The following is a 7,029-nucleotide window of genomic DNA, read 5'->3' on the forward strand; positions in this document are numbered from 1 at the left end:
GTGAAAAAGGAAGAGAAGGGATTTGGAGCCTATGTGCTCCCTCATCTCCTTCTGCCTCTCACAGCTCCCAGGGGTCTCCCTGCCTCATTACAGAAAGAATGGCATAGGCAGAGCTGGATAGAAGCAAATGTGTTTTCTGTTTCTTTGCTATGAAAGATCCTGACCCTAGATTTCAGAGTCCATCAACCAACAGAAGACAAGGACTGCTTTTGTCTCTGGGCGCATGTCAGTGATTACTAAATTGAGTGCATTGGCAATTCACTAGGCCATGGTAAAACTCTTCAAAGAGAAAAGCTTTAGTGGCTTTTAGTCACTGTGAGATGGTCATCTATGTGGCAGTCTCTTCACAAACCACAAAGTGCCACCCTCTTAGGTTCCTTGTTTTAAAAGATGGAGTAACCAGAACATGAGAAATGCCATGAGCTAACATTTCAAAGATCTGCAGATGGCAGACAGGCACAGGAAAAGACTCTCAGCACCATTAGCCATTAGGGAAATGTAAAGTAAGCAAAATGAGATATCACTACACTCCTAACAGAATGACTGAAATACAAAACAGTGGCAGCACCAAATACCAGTGAAGAGGCTGGGAAAACAGATCACTCATGCACTGCTGGTGGGAAGGCAAAGTGGGACAGCCACTCAGGATAGTTTCAGCCAAGTTTTTTGACAGTTTCTCACAAAACTGAGCATGCAACTAATCTACAAACAAGCAAGTAAACTCTGGGGTATTTATCCCAGAAACATGAAGATTTATGTTCCTACAAAAACCTACATGTGGCTGAGTCCGGTGGCTCACACCTGTAATCCCAGCATTTGGGAGGCCAAGATGGGTAAATCACTTGGGATTAGGAGTTCAAGACCAGACTGCCCAACATGGTGAAACCCCCGTCTCTAATAAAAATACAAAAATTAGCTGGGTGTGGTGGTGGGAGCCTGTAATCCTGCCTACTCAGGGGTCTAAGGCAGGAGAATCACTTGAACCTGGGAGGCGGAGGTTGCAGTGAGCCGAGATCATGCCACTGCACTCTGGCCAGGGCACCAGAGCGAGACTCTATCTCAAAAAAAAAAAAAAACAGTCTATATGTGAATGCTCAGAGCAGCTTTATTTGTAACAACCAAAAACTAGAAGCAAACCAGAGGTTTTTCATTGGATGAATGGTTAAACAAGCTCTTGTCCATCCATATCATGGAATACTTCTCAGCAATCAACAAACTACTCATGCAACAACTTGTATGAATCACAAGCCAGTTATACTGAGTGTAAAAAAAAAAAAAGCCGAAGGTAATTTACTATAGGATTGTTTATATATCATTCTCGAAATTCCAAAATTAAGAAAGAAAAAAGGAAATCACAAAATTATAGAATGGGGAATAATCTAGTGAAGATTACTGATTGCCCAGGTTTAGGGTTGGGATGGGAAAGTCAGGGGCCAAAAAGGGTTAACATGAGGGATCCCTGGAGTGCTGGAAATGTTCTGTATCTTGACTATGCCAGCATCAAGATCCTACCATGATACTTGTTTTACAAGATGTTACCATTGGGAGAAACTCAGTGAAGGATACTCGGGATCTCTCTGTATTATTATTATTATTATTTTTTGAGACGGAGTCTCGCTCTGTCTCCCAGGCTAGAGTGCGGTGGCGCGATCTCGGCTTATTGCAATCTCCGCCTCCCAGGTTCATGCCATTCTCCTGACTCAGCCTCCGAAGTAGCTGGGACTACAGGCGCCCGCCACCACCCCTGCCTAATTTTTCATATTTTAGTAGAGACAGGGTTTCACCGTGTTAGCCAGGATGGTCTCGACCTCCTGACCTCGTGATCCACCCACCTTGGCCTCCCAAAGTGCTGGGATTACAGGTGTTAGCCACCGCGCCCAGCCATCTCTCTGTATTATTTCTTAAAACTGCAAGCAAGTATACAATTTTCTCTAAATAAAAGATTAATTTTCTAAAAATATGGTGTGATTATAAGTGTGTTTCTCTTCATTCTTGTTTTATATATCCCAGTACAACACACATTTATATTTGCTTGACCCCATAGGTATTTGTATTTCTGAACTCTTCTAAATGACAATCAAACCGCCAAATGAATAATTAACCACTGAAAAGATGTTAGCTTCTTGTTGTTTGACAAAAGGATTTATCTCTTTTTTCCATTTCACATGACTGAATCATTTCCCCATATACATACCGCTGAGAAGCACTGTATAATTTTTTTTAGAAGTTATATGTAAATAACATGTGTTGGCCAGGGGTAGTGGCTCACGCCTGTAATCTCAGCACTTCGGGAGGCTGGCGTGGGAGGATCACCTGAGGTTGGGAGTTCGAGACCAGCCGGACCAACATGTAGAAACCCTGTCTCTACTAAAAATACAAAATTAGCCAGGTGTGGTGGCGCATGCCTGTAATGCCAGCTACTCAGCAGGCTGAGGCAGGAGAATTGCTTGAACCCTGGAGGTGGAGGTTGTGGTGAGCCGAGATTGTGCCATTGCACTCCAGCCTGGGAAAAAAAGCAAAACTTCATCTCAATAAATAAATAAATAAATAAATAAATAAATAAATAATAACATTTGTTATTGGAAATTGTGATTCTGAAATGGGTTTCACTGAACATTTTATTACAGAATGATTAAATAGAAGCAGATGGTACCACGGCCATGAGACCCAAACGATGCAGGAGACACTGTTGCTTACATGAAGGAATGACAGTAAATGAGATATTTCAAGTGGACGAAATTGCTTACAATGACGGGGCCTATCATTTGCAAGCAAGTACAACTAGAATCAAGCACCGAACAGTCTGCAGGATCACATATAAAGACTATAAAGAATAAAAGCTAAGTCTGCAAGCAGAAAATGCTATCTTTCATTTTCATCTTTCCTATGAAACATAAAAGACCCAAATCAAAAATTAAACCCACAGCCAGTGAATTGAGCGAGCCATCTCTGCAGCTGAATAGGCCTTAGGTGATCTTGGTGAGTAACAAATGAATAATGAAACACTTGAAAGGCTAAGACATTTGTATAATTATGGAACCTGCTGAGGAAGGAGCAGCTGTAATGAAAGCCACAGGGAAACGCAACGCAGAGTGTTCTGGGTAATCCCCTAATCACACTTTTTAACGAGAGAAAAGTCCTTTCAGGCATGTACCTTTCATTCCTCTAGAAACTAAATCTGAATCTCCCACTAGAAAATTATTTAAATCAATGAATATTCTTTGGAATTTGTCTTTATGTAGAAAGACAGATGAAGGACAAATAGTCCAGAAAAATAATTAAGTCCTCTCGTTTTTCATAAGGCTCTTTTTCCTCATCCTGAACGCAAAGCACTTTATGATCTAGATACGCTCTTGTACTCTCCAGGACAGACTCAACTTCCACCCAGTCCTCTGTGGGACGACAGCCAATGGCCTCGGACACCCCAGCTGCTGGGGTTTGGTCTCCTCCAGCCCCCATCTGCCCTTTAATTGTCAGAGGCATTTGAACCAGAACAACTCCATCTTGAGTAGGGCTGGGTAAAATAAGGCTGAGACCCACTGGGCTGCATTCCCAGGAGGTTAGGCATTCTAAGTTATAGGAGAGATAGGAGGTCAGCACAAGATACAGAGCACAAAGACCTTGCTGATAAAAGGTTGTGCTAAAGAAGCTGACCAAATCCTACCAAAACCAAGGTGGTGATGAAAGTGACCTTTGATCGTCCTCACTGCTCATTACATGCTAATAATAATCATATGTTAGCATGCTAAAAGACACTCCCACCAGCACCAGTTTACAAATGCCGTGGCAACGTCTGGAAGTTACCCTATATGGTCTAAAAAGGGGAGGAACTTCCAGTTCCAGGAATTGCCCACCCCTTTTCCCCAAAATCTCAGGAATAAGTCACCCCTTGTTTAGCACATAATCAAGAAATAACCATAAAAATAGCCAACCAGCAGCCTTTGGGGCTGCTCTGCCTATGGAGTCATGCTTCTTTCATTCCTTTACTTCCTTAATAAACTTGCTTTCACTTTAAGGATTCGCCCCAAATTCTTTCTTGCATGAGATCCAAGAACCCTCTCTCGGGCTCTGGATCAGGACCCCTTCCCGGGCATGTCATCACCACTCAGGAGGGTTAGTCCACTCACATTTCCAATCCCTGCTCCAATTGACTGCCAGCGAGAAAGGAGCTCCCAATGTCTCACACGTCATTCTTGACATCTTACCTCCTTCATGAAAACCATTTTAACTGACAGGAAACGAGATCATAAAACTTATTGCCATCTTCTCTGCAACTCACCCCAACACCTTCCGTATCTTTATCTTTGTCCCCGCTGCAAAAAATATAAATATATATATACTGGTTGAGATGACAGGTGCCTGTAGTCCCAGCTACTTGGAGGCTGAGGTGGGAGGATCTCTTGAGCCCAAGAGTTTGGGGCTGCAGTCAGCTGTGATTGTGCCACTGCTCTCCAGACCAGGTGATTGAGCAGGACCCCATCCCTAAAAAGTAAATAAACTAAAAGTTAAAAAAAAATCAGTGGTGTAAAACAACATCCATTTTATTATGCTGAAAGAAGAAAAGAAGAAAACAAACTTTTTATCTGAGGAATATGAGCCCCTTTAAATTATCAGGCCCAGAGAAGTGTTGGAATGAAATAGCAGTCATATGTCTCCCCTTTGAGGTAAGTAGTTACGTTTTGAAGCCCCTTACTAGGCGAACTCTAAACTAACTGACACCAAGTAGCCACAAAATGCCATACATTTGGCTGGCGAGGTGGCTTACGCCTGTAATCCCAGCACTTTGGGAGGCCAAAGTGGGCAGATCACGAGGTCAGGAGATGGAAACCATCCTGGCCAACATAGTGAAACCCCCGTCTCTACGAAAATACAAAAAATTAGCAGGGTGTGGTGGTGTGTGCCTGTAGTCCCAGCTACTCGGGAAGCTGAGCCAGGGGAATTGCTTGAACCTGAGAGGCAGAGATTGCACTGAGCCAAGATCGTGCCACTGCACTCCAGCCTGGTGACAGAGCTCCATCTCAAAAAAAAAAAAAGAAGCCATACATCCTGTGGTTGGTTCAACAATGTGTAGCTAATTACTAACCAATGTTACTTTTGTAAGCCAGAGAGAATTCTTGACAAACAGCTTTTGTAATATCCCCTCTCCTGATTCATCCTTTTTTCTTTGAAAACGAGAGCCTCCCCCTTGTTCCCCAGAACACTCTCCAAGGCAACCTGGGAAGTGTGTCCTGGGCACAGCCCTCAACCATGGCCCAAATAAACTGTCGGTTTTAATTTTGCCTCAGCTTCTTCCTTTTACATTAACAATGCCATCTAGATTCTGAGGTCAGGACTTTGAACAGGCCCTGAAAGGACAGCTTGTCTGCCCCACAGTGTCTGGGATCACAGCGAAGAGGACTCCAATGGCAGGGGCTGGAATCACCAGAGGCTTCTTTACTCACTTGAGGAAGTGAGTGAAGGTTTGACTTGAAGGCTGAACTCATCTAGGACTGGAGCTCTGATGTGTGGCTTCTCTGTGAAGCTTGGGCTTCCTGCCAGCATGGCTGCCTCAGGTGGATGTGGATTCTTACAAAGGGACCCGAGGCTGTGAGAGTGTCTGATGATGAAGGCAGCAGTTGCATGGTCTTCTATGGTCCAGAATCAGAAATTTCATAGTGTTTGGGAAAAAACAAACTAATTTTTTTCTTCTCTCACACCAACACACCACCAATCAACACAGCAGGCTTCTGTGACCAAATGAAGGGTTTTTTTTTTTTCCTACATGCCAAGAAGCAGACACCAGCTGGACGCCCTCTAATTCAATTCCAAGATTATCTACCTGGAGATAGCGTCAGATCCCACAGGTTGAGGGCTCAATCCCGCAAGCCCCCTCTCCTCCTTCCCCTCAATTGCAAGTCCAGGCCTCTGGAACTTCAGACTGACTGGCTTCACGGTGGGGTTCCCGTAATTCCCTCTCTGGTTTTCATTAATTTGCTGGAGCAGCTCATGGAACTTAGGGAAACACTTACTTGTATTTACCTGTTTATTATGAAGATATTTTATTTGATTTTTTTGAGACGGAGTTTCGCTCTTGTTGTCCAGGCTGGAGTGCAATGGCACGATCTCGGCTCACCACAACCTCTGCCTCCCGGGTTCAAGCGATTCTCCTGCCTCAGCCTCCCAAGTAGCTGGGATTACAGGCATGTGCCACTACCCTTGGCTAATTTTGTATTTTTAGTAGAGACGGTTTCTCCATGTTGGTCAGGCTGATCTCAAACCCCTGACCTCAGGTGATCCGCCCACCTCTGCCTCCCAAAGTGCTGGGATTACAGGCATGAGTCACCACGCCCAGCCTTATTATGAAGATATGTTAAAGGATACAAATGAACACCCAGATGAAGGGATACACAGGCAGGTCTGGAAGGGTCGCTGGTGCAGGAGCTTCCGTCCCTGTGGAGCTGGGGTGCGCCACCCTTCCGGCATGTGGATGGGCTCTTGTTTACCTTCCTGTCAGCCTCCACGCGTTCAGCAAGCTGGAGGTAAGTCCTCCAAACTCTGTCCTTTTGGGTTTTTATGGAGGACTCATTTCCTAGGATGATTGACAACCACGTAGAAATGTGATTGGACAAAAAGCACATGATCTAAACCTGGCAAGGCCTGCTGTCTGTTCAGACTTCTCTCGGCCTCTCTATGTAGCCTTCCTTCCTCTAGGGTCGGGAGCTGGGCCCTCTGTGGACTGCGAGTCTTTTGACCACAATCCGATGAAGTCCTGCCTTGGACAGATGAAAGACGGGCAGGAGAAGGGCTGAGAGAGGTTCTGTTTCCTGAGGCCTGCCTCTGAGGCCCAAAGTGTCCCAACATTATAACAAATGGGTTATGGGAGTTATTAATACAAGCCAGAAACTGTGGACACACACACACACATATACACATGTATGTGTGTGTGTATGTATATATCTGTGTGTGTATATGTATAGGTTTAGGACTTATGTGTGTGTGTGTGTGTGTGTGTATATATATATAAAATCATAGTATCACACATAGGGTCAC

The sequence above is a fragment of the Mandrillus leucophaeus genome, unplaced genomic scaffold (genome assembly GCF_000951045.1).
Source record: "Mandrillus leucophaeus isolate KB7577 unplaced genomic scaffold, Mleu.le_1.0 Scaffold152, whole genome shotgun sequence".
Classification (NCBI taxonomy): Eukaryota; Metazoa; Chordata; class Mammalia; order Primates; family Cercopithecidae; genus Mandrillus; species Mandrillus leucophaeus.